Source organism: Glycine max, chromosome 3, assembly GCF_000004515.6.
Source record: "Glycine max cultivar Williams 82 chromosome 3, Glycine_max_v4.0, whole genome shotgun sequence".
Taxonomy (NCBI): Eukaryota; Viridiplantae; Streptophyta; class Magnoliopsida; order Fabales; family Fabaceae; genus Glycine; species Glycine max.
This window is the reverse complement of record NC_016090.4, coordinates 42,461,667-42,475,178: the sequence shown is the minus strand read 5'-3', so window position 1 is coordinate 42,475,178 and position 13,512 is coordinate 42,461,667.

Genomic DNA, 13,512 nt, shown 5'->3' with positions numbered 1-13,512 from the left:
GTGAAGGAAGATAAGTCAGGATAGACGCCACAAGGATTACCTTGATAAGTCTGATAATTGGTTCAACCAGGAACCTAGACAAATTACGAAGAAAAAAAAATAGGATAGGATAGAACCTGTATCAAGAGCCGAAGCTCTGATACCAGATGATGTGAATCTTGCGGGGCGGATCACTTGATACAGGCTGTAGAGTTTTTGGATGACGCCACTTCCGGTGAAGGAAGATAAGTCTGGGTAGACGCCACTTCCGGTGAAGGAAGATAAGTCCGGGTAGACGCCACTTCCGGTGAAGGAAGATAAGTCAGGATAGACGCCACAAGGATTACCTTGATAAGTCTGAGATTGGTTCAACAAGGAACTCAGAGAGAAACTCTCACCAAATTTTATCAAATGTCAAAAGTTTTTTTATTCAAAACAAAAACCCATACTTATAGTGTAGCTGAACAAAAAGATAAAAATAGACATGGGCCTTTTAAACAGTTTGGGTCAAAATTACAATAAAAATAAATTATAACTAAAAACTTATTTAACTTGGGCCTTCAAATTAGTTTGGGCCTTCAGCAACAATTAATAGTCTTGATAGTGTCTCTGCCTCTGGGCCTTCATCCTTCTCCAATTGGGCCTTCATCCTTCTCCACTCGGGGCTTTGTCCTTCTCCACTTGAGCCTTCGTCCTTCTCCACTTGGGCCTTTAGCCTGTATTTGGCCAGTTTCATGATTCTCATCATTTTCTTTTGTTAAGACATTATTTATTTTATTGATGTAATTGACTAATTATTAAGATTTTATTTACATCTGTATTGAACTTAATTTGATTGTATTGTATTTTTATTAAAATTGAAATTCTTTTAAAACTAGGCCCGCAGACCGGCCCGTTTGACCCACGGGATCCGCGGGGCGGGAGCAGACCAATTTATTTGGTCCGTGTAAGAAGCGAGGCGGACTGGCCCGGTTCGTTGCTAATGCAGGCAGGCCTTATGCGGGACAGGCTGGCCCGCTTACCCACCCCTACCTGAGATTAAAGGCATAGTGGCTTCTACAAAATTAAGTTCTCTGATTACATGTTCGTTGGAGAAAAGTGATAGGGGAAATTTACTTGCTTTTGCGAAAATGTGGCACAAGGAAACTAGTAGTTTCCATCTACCAATAGAAGAGTTGACCATAACCCTCAATGATGTGGCATCCTTGTTACATTTTCCCATTACAGGTGTCTTCCATACCTTTGATGCTATTGATATAGAGGAAGTTGTTGACTTGTTAGTTGAGTTACTTGAAGTCAGTACACAAAAAGCAAAAGATGAGACTGAGCAATGCAAAAGAGCATATGCCTGCCTAGCTTGGTTGCGAGACATTTATCGTGGCAAAATTGCCTTCGAGCTCAGATAAACCTTGGTCTGAAAAACTTAACCTCTGCTAAAACATATGGATTGTGTCAAGTGGTATGCTACCAAAAACATATCTAGCTAGCTCACATGCACATGGAAGACCATAGGTAGTTCTGATTATACATCCACAACAAGAATTGTCAATGCCAACATAATTTACACGCTCAAACTCAACAACAATCTGGTTTAATGCATACCTTGATACCATGTCAATTAGTTTCTTGTATAAGGTAACTTTAAAAACATGTCCGACTAAATGTATGTTTGTTTCAAAATATGCCTTAATTTCAATGTATTGTAGAGTGATCAAGTTGTTCATGGTTTCCCAACTACTACATAGGCCTCTAAGGCTATTCTGCAGTAGTCTTTTTAAGGCCCAATGTACAGACTTGACCCTGTATTTGAAAAACACAAACAATTATTTTTATCCATTGATGTGTTGTTATTAAAACCAATATACATTTACAATTTTCATACCTATTAGTTGTTGTGTTTCCCATATGTATCACCTTATTTGTTTAGGCTTTAACAAATATTTGCTTGTGAGGAATCAACCATGTTTGTTTGACATAGTCAACAAATATTGGTCATGGTGAATAAGCAATTTCAAACTTCATAAGGCAGTCATCAAACTCTTGTTCAAAAGAACAATCCACCAGACTCCTCCATGCTTCCATGACATAATCTCATGCATTTTTTCATACCCATAAGAGTTTTACATTTTGTCTTCACATTCTTATCAATGTGAAACCGACACAACAAGTTAATTGCCTCAAGGAAAATAATTTTCACTGCATTCATCAATGTTAAATCTCTATCGCTAACAATAACTTGCGGGATTGCATAACGTCTCAGAAAAATACCTCGAAACCATTCTAGAGCCTAAACAACATTGTTTATACGTTATCATCCAAATAGGCAAATGCAGCTGAAAATGCTATTCCAGCAGGTGTCACACTAACAATGTCAAGTAAAGACAATTTGTATCTATTTGTTTTGTAGGTACTATATATGAGAAATATCAAATTACAGACATTGGTTAATTTCATCGCATCTGAATGACTGCAAAATATATCATGTACAACATCTTCATTTTTAAGTTTATGTCAATGAATATATTGATCACATTCAATAAGCTTCATTAGTTGTTGTGTTTTACTATTATTGTCTCTTATAGAAGAACGATATGCATATCTTGCATTGTATACTTGCTTCATTGTTTTATAATTGTTGACATTGTACTCCTTCAAAGTGAGAAGAATATTATCTGGTTTGACCATTGACTTTGTCATATCACCAATAGTAATATTTTCATCCTTAGTTAGTTGACAAACACATGGATGTCTAAAGAATGACTTAGCCAATGCATGATTATGATTCCCACATATTAATTTCATCATTCATTCTTCACCTCCTAACACTAGTTTCGCTCGCAGCTTAAAGGGACACCCACATTTTCTACTATCAGTCACTGTTCATACTAAATCTTTCTTGTATGTCTTATATTTTTCACTTTTCTCACAACCAATTAAAACACATGAGATCCTTCCTATCTTTTCAATATCTGTGTTTGGCCTCATTATTACCGCCACAAAACCAATATCATAAGCAATAGACCATTGACTTTGTCGTATCACCAGTAATAATCTTCTCATCCTTAGTTAGTCAACCAACACATAGATGTCCAAAGAATGACTTAGCCAATGCATGATTATGACTCCCACATATTAATTTCACCATCCACTCTTCACCTCCTAACACTGGTTTCGCTCGCAACTTAAAGAGACACCCACATTTTCTACTATTAGTTCATACTAAACCTTTCTTGTATGTCCTATATTTTTCACTTTTATCACAACCAATTAAAACACATGAGAACCTTCCTATCTTTCCAATATCTGTGTTTGGCCTCATTATTACCGTCACAAAATCAATATCATAAGTAATAGACCATTGACTTTGTCGTATCACCAATAATAATCTTCTCATCCTTAGTTAGTCGACCAACACATAGATGTCCAAAGAATGACTTGGTCAATGCATGATTATGACTCCCACATATTAATTTCACCATCCACTCTTCACCTCCTAACACTGGTTTCACTCGCAGCTTAAAGGAACACTCACATTTTCTACTGTCAATCATTGTTCATACTAAATCTTTATTGTATGTCCTATATTTTCCATTTTTCTCACAACTAATTAAAACATTTGAGATCCTTCCTATCTTTCCAATATTTGTGTTTGGCCTCATTATTACCGCCACAAAACCAATATCATATGCAATAGAGCGAGTCCAATCCAAAACGTCATCACGGGTAGCAAAAACCTACAAAATGGATAATACATGTTTAGTCTTAAAGGGACATTCCTTTACTTTAACAAAATACAAAATCATATCAATACTCGAGAAGTATTGAAAGTAGTTAATATTTTCAAACACACCAGATTGCTCTCCATTATCTTCATTCATATTAACTTCTTCAGACATTATACGGTCATATATCTATTGATGTTCGTCCATCTTAACAAAACATTTTAAAAAAATTGAATGACAAACTAACGACACCTAAGAACACTATACATAATAATAATTATTTACAAATAAATTTATTCATTAAAAAACTTTTATGTTGAAATTTATTTTAAAATTTCCTACAGAAGATAAGTATGTCGATATATCAATTAATATGTTTTTTAATACCTACTATCACACAATTTTTTTATTGCATATACTAATATATTGCATTAAAATTGATAAGCATATATATGAAAATTTATATCTAATTTTTCATATTTTATAGACTTACATAAATTACTTAATATAATAATATTTGCATAAATATATTAAAAAATATAACTAAATTTATAAAGAAAAACATTAAAAATATTTTTTTTATAAAAAAAATTAGGTTATACAGATTGTTAATCCATATGATTCTTACGAATTGTCAATCCGCATCAAACTTATAGTTTGTTAATCCGTATGAATCATACAGATTGCTAATTCATATGAAACTTACGAATTGTTAACCCATAAGTTTTATACAGATTGTCAATCCATCAGTTTCATACGGATTATCAATTCGTATGTTTATTACGGATTCGCACAAATCCAACTTCAAGTTGTAGACAAAAAAAATTTATCTCCTTCGTCGTTGTACCGCAACACCCACCACAACAATAACCACGAACTGCGAACGAACCACCGCGATAATGCACATCCACCAAACCAACCACAACAACAAAGTAGGAGCTCACCCAAAAGAGAGAATGGTATTTGAAGAAAAAAACACAACGAACCAGAAGAAGAAGAAGAAGAAATAAACAGGGATAAGGTTTAAATTTTAAAAATTACACTGGGTGTAAAAGAATTTTTGTTGGGTGTATGAAGAAAAATCCTTTGACCTATTTTCTTTTATTTTTTATTAGTAAATATTAATAGTTATTTTGTTATTCATTTTGTCTCTAATTACAAGACCTACTCATTTAATTCATCATGATTAAAAAAAATATTAATGTAATTAATAACAATAAATTTATCTTAAATTTATAATTTTTTTATTTAATATTATTATTATCATTAATACTCATTTGTCTTTTAATTGTTTGTTAATAGATTTCTTCTTCTTTTATTTAAGAATATTTGTAGTCTAAAATTAACTAATATAAACAAATATTATAAATTAAATCTCATAAAATAAAATAAACATAGTTTCAAAGTTAAATCTTATAAATAAACATAAAAATAATAATTTTTTTATAGCATAAAATGAATTAAACTCATGTCATTTCTCTTTTTTCCCTCCTTCTATCAAAAAACCAACTAATCTTCTATCTTGATGCTTCTACCTAATTTATTTCAGGGAATAAAAAAACTTTTCTGTGGACCCCACTGAAATATTTCTTAGCTCCTTTGCTGTGAAATATGAAAATGCTCGAGAAAGAGGCAAAGCCACAAAGGCAAGGGGGGATTTTATCAAAATAATCATAAAAAAAATATTACTCAAAAACTCACTTCCTAAGTTATTTATTAATCCCCTTCAAAAAAAATATTTATTAATCTACTCATCTTTTTAATAAAGATGATAAATCAGTTTTCGAAAAGACATTTTTTTTTGTATTTTTAATTAGCAAACACGTTAATTAATTTATGCAAAATTATTAAGGAAAATGGGTAATTTGTTATTGGCAAAGCGAATTTTCCAACTGCATATATATTTTTTTTTCCTGTGGTGATTTGTGAATGTGATATGTTATGGAGGTGGGATAGAACTTTGTCACAAGGAGGGTCTGAGCAAGACTGTGTCTCTGGCATTTCAGTGACAGATTGGGTTACCTCTGTTGCCAATATTTTGAAAGAGCAACTTCATATACATGGGAGAGTTCCTCTCATGGATAAGGTGTGTCAATCCCTTGTTTAATTTTATTTTCTTCAGCATCTTTTATCTTGTTTATATATTACTACCTTGAACAGCATCGCAGTTCATCTATGTCTATATATGTTCTGCATTTTGCGTTCTTAAATGAGATTGACCCAAGTGTTTATAAATTTCATTTATTTTTTATTTATATCTAATTATATACGTACATTAAACTACAATAATATCTGAAACTGTTGCTATTTGCTAATGAATTTTTTTTCCTCTAGGTCACATATATTTTTCATGATTGGTAATCTTGTTTAACCTGACTTTTGGTGAGGAGATTACAGTAGGAATGACATAGTTGGCAACATATATAACATTATAGTAGGACATTAAATCAGTTTTATTTTAGTTTAAAATGTTAATTATTTAAATTTTAAAAGAAAAATAAAAAGTTCATATTTATAAAAAGAAAATTAAAATCCTTGCGAGATTAGTTTATTTAGGCAAATGCATTTCAGGAATTTTGTATACCTAAAGTACAAATATTTTCCATTTTTTTATTCATAAAAAATACACGAATATATTAATTAAGGTGATTAGAATAAATATGATTTTCATAATTTAAAATTTGAAATTTATAATACAAATATACATTCTGATTCAAAATTATAGCATAATCAAATTAAAAAGTCTCGCATTATATTAGTTTTACAAAAAGAAAAATATTTTATCGACTCACTTAAAAATAATTGTGTATATATTGTTGTTATCGATTTGATTGTACAACATCCTCCTACACTGAGAAGGGAGAAGAATGAATGAACATATTCACTTCGAAGTTCATTTTCTTGCATTAGTATACACAAATAGACAACATTCTACGCCTTATAAATTTGACACTAACTCTGTAATACATCATTGTCTTTTGGTTTGGGAACGAGACGGCTATTAATTAATTGATTAAATATAGGTAATATTTGGTCAGGCCACCGGATAAAAATTATTAATTATTGAAATATTCAATTCAGCTCTCAACTACTTTTTTTGTTTTTGGTTAGAAACTAATTAATTAGATTGACGCACAATATTTTCAAATCTATGTATGTCCTCCTACGAATTTTAGGTCAAACACTGTCCCTGAACGCTTCGAGACCACTCAATTTCTGGTCATTAACGCCAAGTTTCAACTATTTCCTCTATGGCACTGCTCCAATTTTTTCTACTTTTATCTCACAGCCCCATGTCTATATAATTTTGACGAACAAATTCGTATATTTCCTTACTACTACCTCCAAATTATAGACGATCATTAATTCCTTTGGTTATAAACAGATAGATTTAAGATGCAAATAGCTCATGTAATCATGATTAATTTGAAGTCTGGGTTAGAATAGACACAGAAGTTAATTTAGTTTTTGCACAGATATATTGATTTGGAAATAACTATGAAAACAGCTAGCTAGAAAAACTGAGGGAGCGATTAAAAAAAATCTACAAAGTGCATTAAAGCTTGGAAGTCAACAGGAACATTGGAAGTGTGACCTATGCAACCAGTAAAATCCTCTATTGGGTTTTCAACCACGGTGCTACTCTTGTCCATTTTGGGAGCAGCAAAAGCTGCTGATACGGGGTTCCTAGTTAGCTGCTGCACGAGACTCATAAATTCTTCAGGCCTGACGTGAATGACCTTGGGAGATTTCAAATGCACTATAACTGGGGAATGATGTGAGAGGTGCTGCTTCTGCTTCTTATTGATCTTTGTGGAGTTTCTGTTAATCATTAGAGAAGCAGGCTTTGGACCCTGCAACTGCTTTTGTCTGCTTGTTGCTTGGGAATTCATATCTTACTGTATGTAAAGAAGATGTTGAATTGCTGATAAGGCTTGAGCTTTAGAATTTGAGAAGTGGTGTAGGCTTATCGGTGGTACATCAAGTATATATAGTATGACTATATGAATGAGTAATGGTGCGTGTTGGTTGAAAGTAGACAATCGTCAAAACTCAAACGCCATGGTCTAGTCTGAATTGGTAGACTTTGCAATCTGCATTTATAATAATACAGATGTATTTGATTTTTTTTTTTTTTTTGTGCTTTTGGACTTTAGATACCAACATGGGGAAATTTGCTACTTTTATAGAATATTTTCCGGCTGTCATGTCTGACTTGCTACAAATCGTGTTAAAAGTCGAGGTTTGGACCAGAATTTGCTGACAAAGATCACCACGGTCAAAGTCTTCCTATAATATATAGGGAGACACTTTTTTATTATTATTATTTATTTGCCGGCTGTAAGCTAGTACTGGGATTAATGTGGCAGTTAATTCAAATGCTAAGAAATGACCGTTCAAAAAGCGCTGTTTCCCATTGAATGCATGTCAACGTTTATATTAAGTTCAATGTTTTTTTTTAAAATAAGAAATAATATAAATAGCTTGGGTATTTTTTTATACATAAGAAATTAAAGCAGAAAAAAAAAACTAGATCCTAATATGAATAACTCCCATTGCAGTAACAATGGCGTAAATAATTATTTTACTTGATCATACTTATGCAAGTTTTTTATACATCAGAAGTGCATGAATAATTCTCATTACGTCAGCAATCATAAGTGGAGTTATATCAGAAGGACAATGCATCCAAGAAAGAAAACTATCATCATGATTGAATCCATATTTAGCAGGTCAATCTGCATATAAATTAGCTTGGATCAATTTCCTTACAATGTATTTGGATGGAAAAATTAAAACATGTAAATATTTCAATAAGATATTAAAATGTTTTTCCATAATGTAATATGTTTGGACGAGATATTTTAGAAGTAATTAAAATACTGTCATTTTTTAAAAGCATTTTAATATATTAACTTAACAGCATTTTAAATTCTCACCAAAAATAAAGGAATTAAAATTTCTTAGAACACACCAGTTCTCTCTCCCTCTCTTAGCCACACTCCATAACTCTCTCTCAGCGATGTCACGAGCTATCATTTTTGACGTCGGAGTCCTCCTCCTCCACCGACACGCTTCCGCCGTTCGCCTCTAACGACACCTTGCAAAACTCACCGTTTCTCCACTCAAAAACTCCTCGCCTAGGGAAGGCACGTAGCAAGTGCTCACGCGCAGCATCGGGGGACTGGTCCACGCGCCTGCTCCACTTGGTCACGCTAGAGCAGGTGAAGCCGCCGCAGGCGAATAAGAGAGAGGGAATGAATGTGGAGTGTTTCGGATGCAAATGCCTTCACTGTGGCACGGAGAAGACGCCGCAGTGGCGAACGGGATCAATGAGACCGAAAACTCTATGCAACATGTTCGACATGAGGTTCAAGTCCAGGAGGCTGGTGCCAGAATACTGCCCGACAGCGAGTCCAACGTTCATGTCAACGAAGCATTTGAATTCGCATCGAAAGGTTTTGGAGCTCAGGTGGCAGAAGGAGATGCAACGATAACAACATCACCCGTCGTTGATGAGTCAAAGTTCAATTTTCGGTGTATTCAACGGTGGCGATGAATTCTCGATCCATCATCATCATCACCACCTCCATTTAAATTAAAAATCTGAGTTACATGTCATCATTATCATCTTTGAAATTTTGAATTATAACATTAAAAAATTATTTTGATTATTTAATTATTAAATATAAGTAATTTTAATAAATATTTAAAAAAAAATTTGAATTTCATTCAAATTGAATTACTTTATCTAAATAAGAAAACTAAAAGACAAGTAATTGAATTGCTTCATCCAAACAAAATATTTATAAAATGAAAGAAATTTAAATCAAGATAATTAAAATGTTATGCATTTAAATTTTTTAGAAATTTTTAAATCTGTCATCCAAACTAGAGTATATTGCGAACGGACGTTCCAGTCAAAGGCTAACAAGTCTCGAATCTTCCTAATCAATGGGAGGTAAGGATGGCAAGCCTCTAAACCGTTGTTGACCAACTCCAAGGCCATCTTCAAATTAGTTTCACAAACAATAACTTTGTGACCGTAGTTTCCAAGCCTTTTGAAGACCATGAAGCATTGCAAAAAGCTAAGTTTCACAAACAATAGCTTGGGTATTGATTTTACCCATGAATTCCCTAAAAAGTCACCTCTTGCATATAACTTTTTTTTGGGTTCATATCTTGTGTGCACTGACTAAACAAAAAATTGATGAATTCACAACTCACATACCTAATTAATAAATTAAAAGGATCTTTAATCACTAGTTTTAGTTAAAGAAATCAAAGAAAAAATATTTTATTGAAAATTATGTGAGAGCGTATTTTAAAATCATAGGAGATTGTATTTTTTTTACACCACAATAAAACTTTTCCCTTTGACTTTCTTAATTAGTTTCCTAAAAACATTTGTTTGCATTAGTCTTAACTAAATCACAACCCAAAAATCTCATTAGAGAAAATTGCAACTTGCATAGGTTTGAATTAGCAAAATCTTAGTAATCTGTTTAATTATAGACTCACGCAGATTGTTTTGCATTAAGTTAAACACATAAGCAGGTTTGGTCTACTTGTTTGCAATTAATTAATTACAGACCAATTGCTATACCCATATAAATGAAAAATATATTGTTAAGAATACAACGGTTTTTAAACTAGGAACAATCAATAAATATTGTAGTTTGTGGAGCAATCTATTGACCCACTTATTCATTATTTATGTTTAAATAAAAACAAGCGTTTTGAAAATAAATGAATAAGTATCCTATATATATATATGAGCCTATTAAATGAAAAAACTCGTTTAAATACATATTTATACAAACTGATCTATCTAAGTAGGATTATAGAGAGCAGTGCAAATCAAGTTGATCAATTCACATATATGTACGTCTCACCTCTAATTGATAATGCTTATTTAAAGACTAAATTGATGTTTTGGTTTTAACAAAAAATCCACCGTATTGGCAGCTGTATATAGCTTAGCTATCGACTTTCTCACAGTGTCAATTTCATCTTTGCAAACTAAGAACCATATATAAACTACATATGCATAGCCTTTTCAAATCAACTAGCGTGTCTGTTTGCAAAAAATAAAATGAAACAGGCTACGTGGATGATGAGGTCTACTATATATGCCTTTTTCGCTTGATATATGGGTTCTCCTCCGGTTCTCTTGCAGTTGCATGTCGCACATCATAGCTTGTGGATGTGTATATTGTTTTTTAGTGTTATGATAAGTCAATAATATATATTAATGAGACTGCGAGAACTCACATCAATAGTCTGTTTAGCTTGCCAAGAATATCAATGATTTCACTATGGAAGGGGGGAATTTGGAGTGGTTTCGTACTTTGGGTGAAGCTACTTAAATTGTTGATGAGTTGGCCAATTATGTTTGTTTTTTAGAGCTTAATTACATGAAAGTTTTTGAGTTTCTTCGATCTATTTTATTTCTAATACATTTTGATAGATTTAACTTTTATAGTGTTTTCTAGTTAGTCTTAATATTGGTGCTCAGGGGAAATATAAGATTAATTCAAGGATGTTAGAGGGAGAAAGGAAGAGAGATTGTAAATTTGAATATTTTTTTTATTAACATTTATAATAAAATTAATAAATTAATATTTGTTGAAAAAAAATATTGATGTTTGGGAGTTAAGAATTATAAGATTAATTTGATAGTTGAAAATAAATTTATATAAGGATCGAAGAGAAGAGGAAGAAAAAAGTTATGGATTCAATTTTTTCACTATTCTGCCAAAAAAAATTGTGTATTTTGATATTTAACCAAATATCTTCTCAAGATCTTGCAACCTAAGGATTCATTTCATAAGGTATCTGCACTTTACGTAAGACATGCTTTAAATCCTCTCAAATAACCGAAAATGTTGTTCACTAATTTAACATGCAATAAATTTCATAAAAATACAGAAAAAAATAGAAAGAATGAGGAAAAATACCAATTAGGGAAAATAAACAAGATATATGATTTATACTCGCAATAAACAATCATACATGATTAAAAGACAACATTAAAGCAAATAATTTCTAAATAAATAAAAAATGCACATATCCCGAATAGTACTCTTTTCGAACTCCAAAGTTGAGAGTATAAATCAGACTAACCCATCGAGTCGATCAATTTTACCCACTCTATTTGATAATCTCAATATGAGAAATGTCTGCAACACATACATTCTTTCTTTTTTTATATAGTTTTGTAATTGTTAATAAATTTTAATCAATAATAAAACATGTTAAAGAAAATATTATTAATATTCCTCTCTTAATATAATGTCGTGCATCACACAAATTATTTTAAGGGTAGCTGCTGAAACGAAGAAATGTGGGAAAGGCTAAAAAGTGGGGAAAAAACAGAGAGAGAGATTGAATGAATAAACGTGATGATAAGTGAAAAAAAATGGAGGAACAAGGGCCATACAAAAGCCACGTGTCATGGCAATGCGGTGACAGCTCTGAGGTGTCCACAGTGAATTGTGGGCAACACACTCAGCATTTTGGTTTTGACGTATTAAGTATTAAAGATAATATATAATAATAATTTTGTATTTTGAATAATTAAACGATAAGTGAGTGGACGTAATTCATACACAGTGTGTGTGAGTAACCATCACGTCCTTGTCACGTGAGATTCCCTTCCACTAAGGGCACCGCCCCCATCCCTTGAAAGTTGTTATGAACAGTGGTCGATCAGTAGTGTAGTGACTAGTGATATAAAGGGAGAGGAACCTTGGATCGTTATGTATTCTATTTCTTTGAATTCCATCCTTATCATGACTTGTATAATTGACAAATGTTGACCCAATTAATTAAATTGCGATGATTGTACAAAAAATTTGAGATAAAGACACGGTATATAATGTTTTTTTAGTAGTTGCACTTTATTTTATTAATAAATATAATTTTTATCTATCAAAATTAATTTCTTAATGTAGATACTATATATATATATATATATATCAACAACATATATATACACATTAGTTTTTACAATAACAAATAAATATGTAGTTAAATTATGAGGTCTATATATATGCGTAGTGAGATCTCGAAGATTTTTTTTTTTTTTTATGCTTGTATCACTCCTGATATTCATTAAGGTCAAGGTCATTAATTTGCAAGTATATATATAGTTCATGAAGTTTGATATAGAGTTCAATAATTTATAATGATATTTAAATAATAAAAAATGGTTACCCTATGCATAACGAATGATTGAAGTACAAGCATTGAAGGGGCTTCTAATAATATTTCCTGCATCACATCAAAATAATAGAACTTGAGAATTATTTGATTGAACGTTCATTTATGAAGCACATAGTTTACAATGTGTATATTAATTTGAACTCCATTTAATTAATTTTTGCATTCCCAGAGATGTATGTAATATTGCTCGGAAGATAAAGGCATGTTGCATGTTACGTGCAAATGCAAACTATTTGGAATATAATATTTTTATTATTATCAGTATTTGGAATATAATACTAGATACAGATTATAAGATAAAGGGATTAAATGCCTTTATGCAGATTTGGAGTAGAGTAATACGTGGCGAGATGTTGTAAAAGGAAGGCGACCAACCATGGACAGGAAAAAGATACATAGACAGCTGCTTATCGTTAGGAAGCACCAAACAATTAAAACCTTTTGGGCCACATCTTTCTCTGCACAGCTATTCACTGCATGAGAATGACCTGTGTTTTTTCAACGTAGAAACCGTGTACTCTTCACCAAATTCCTAGCCATAGATAACGAAAGCCACTGCGAATTATATGCAGTCAAACATATA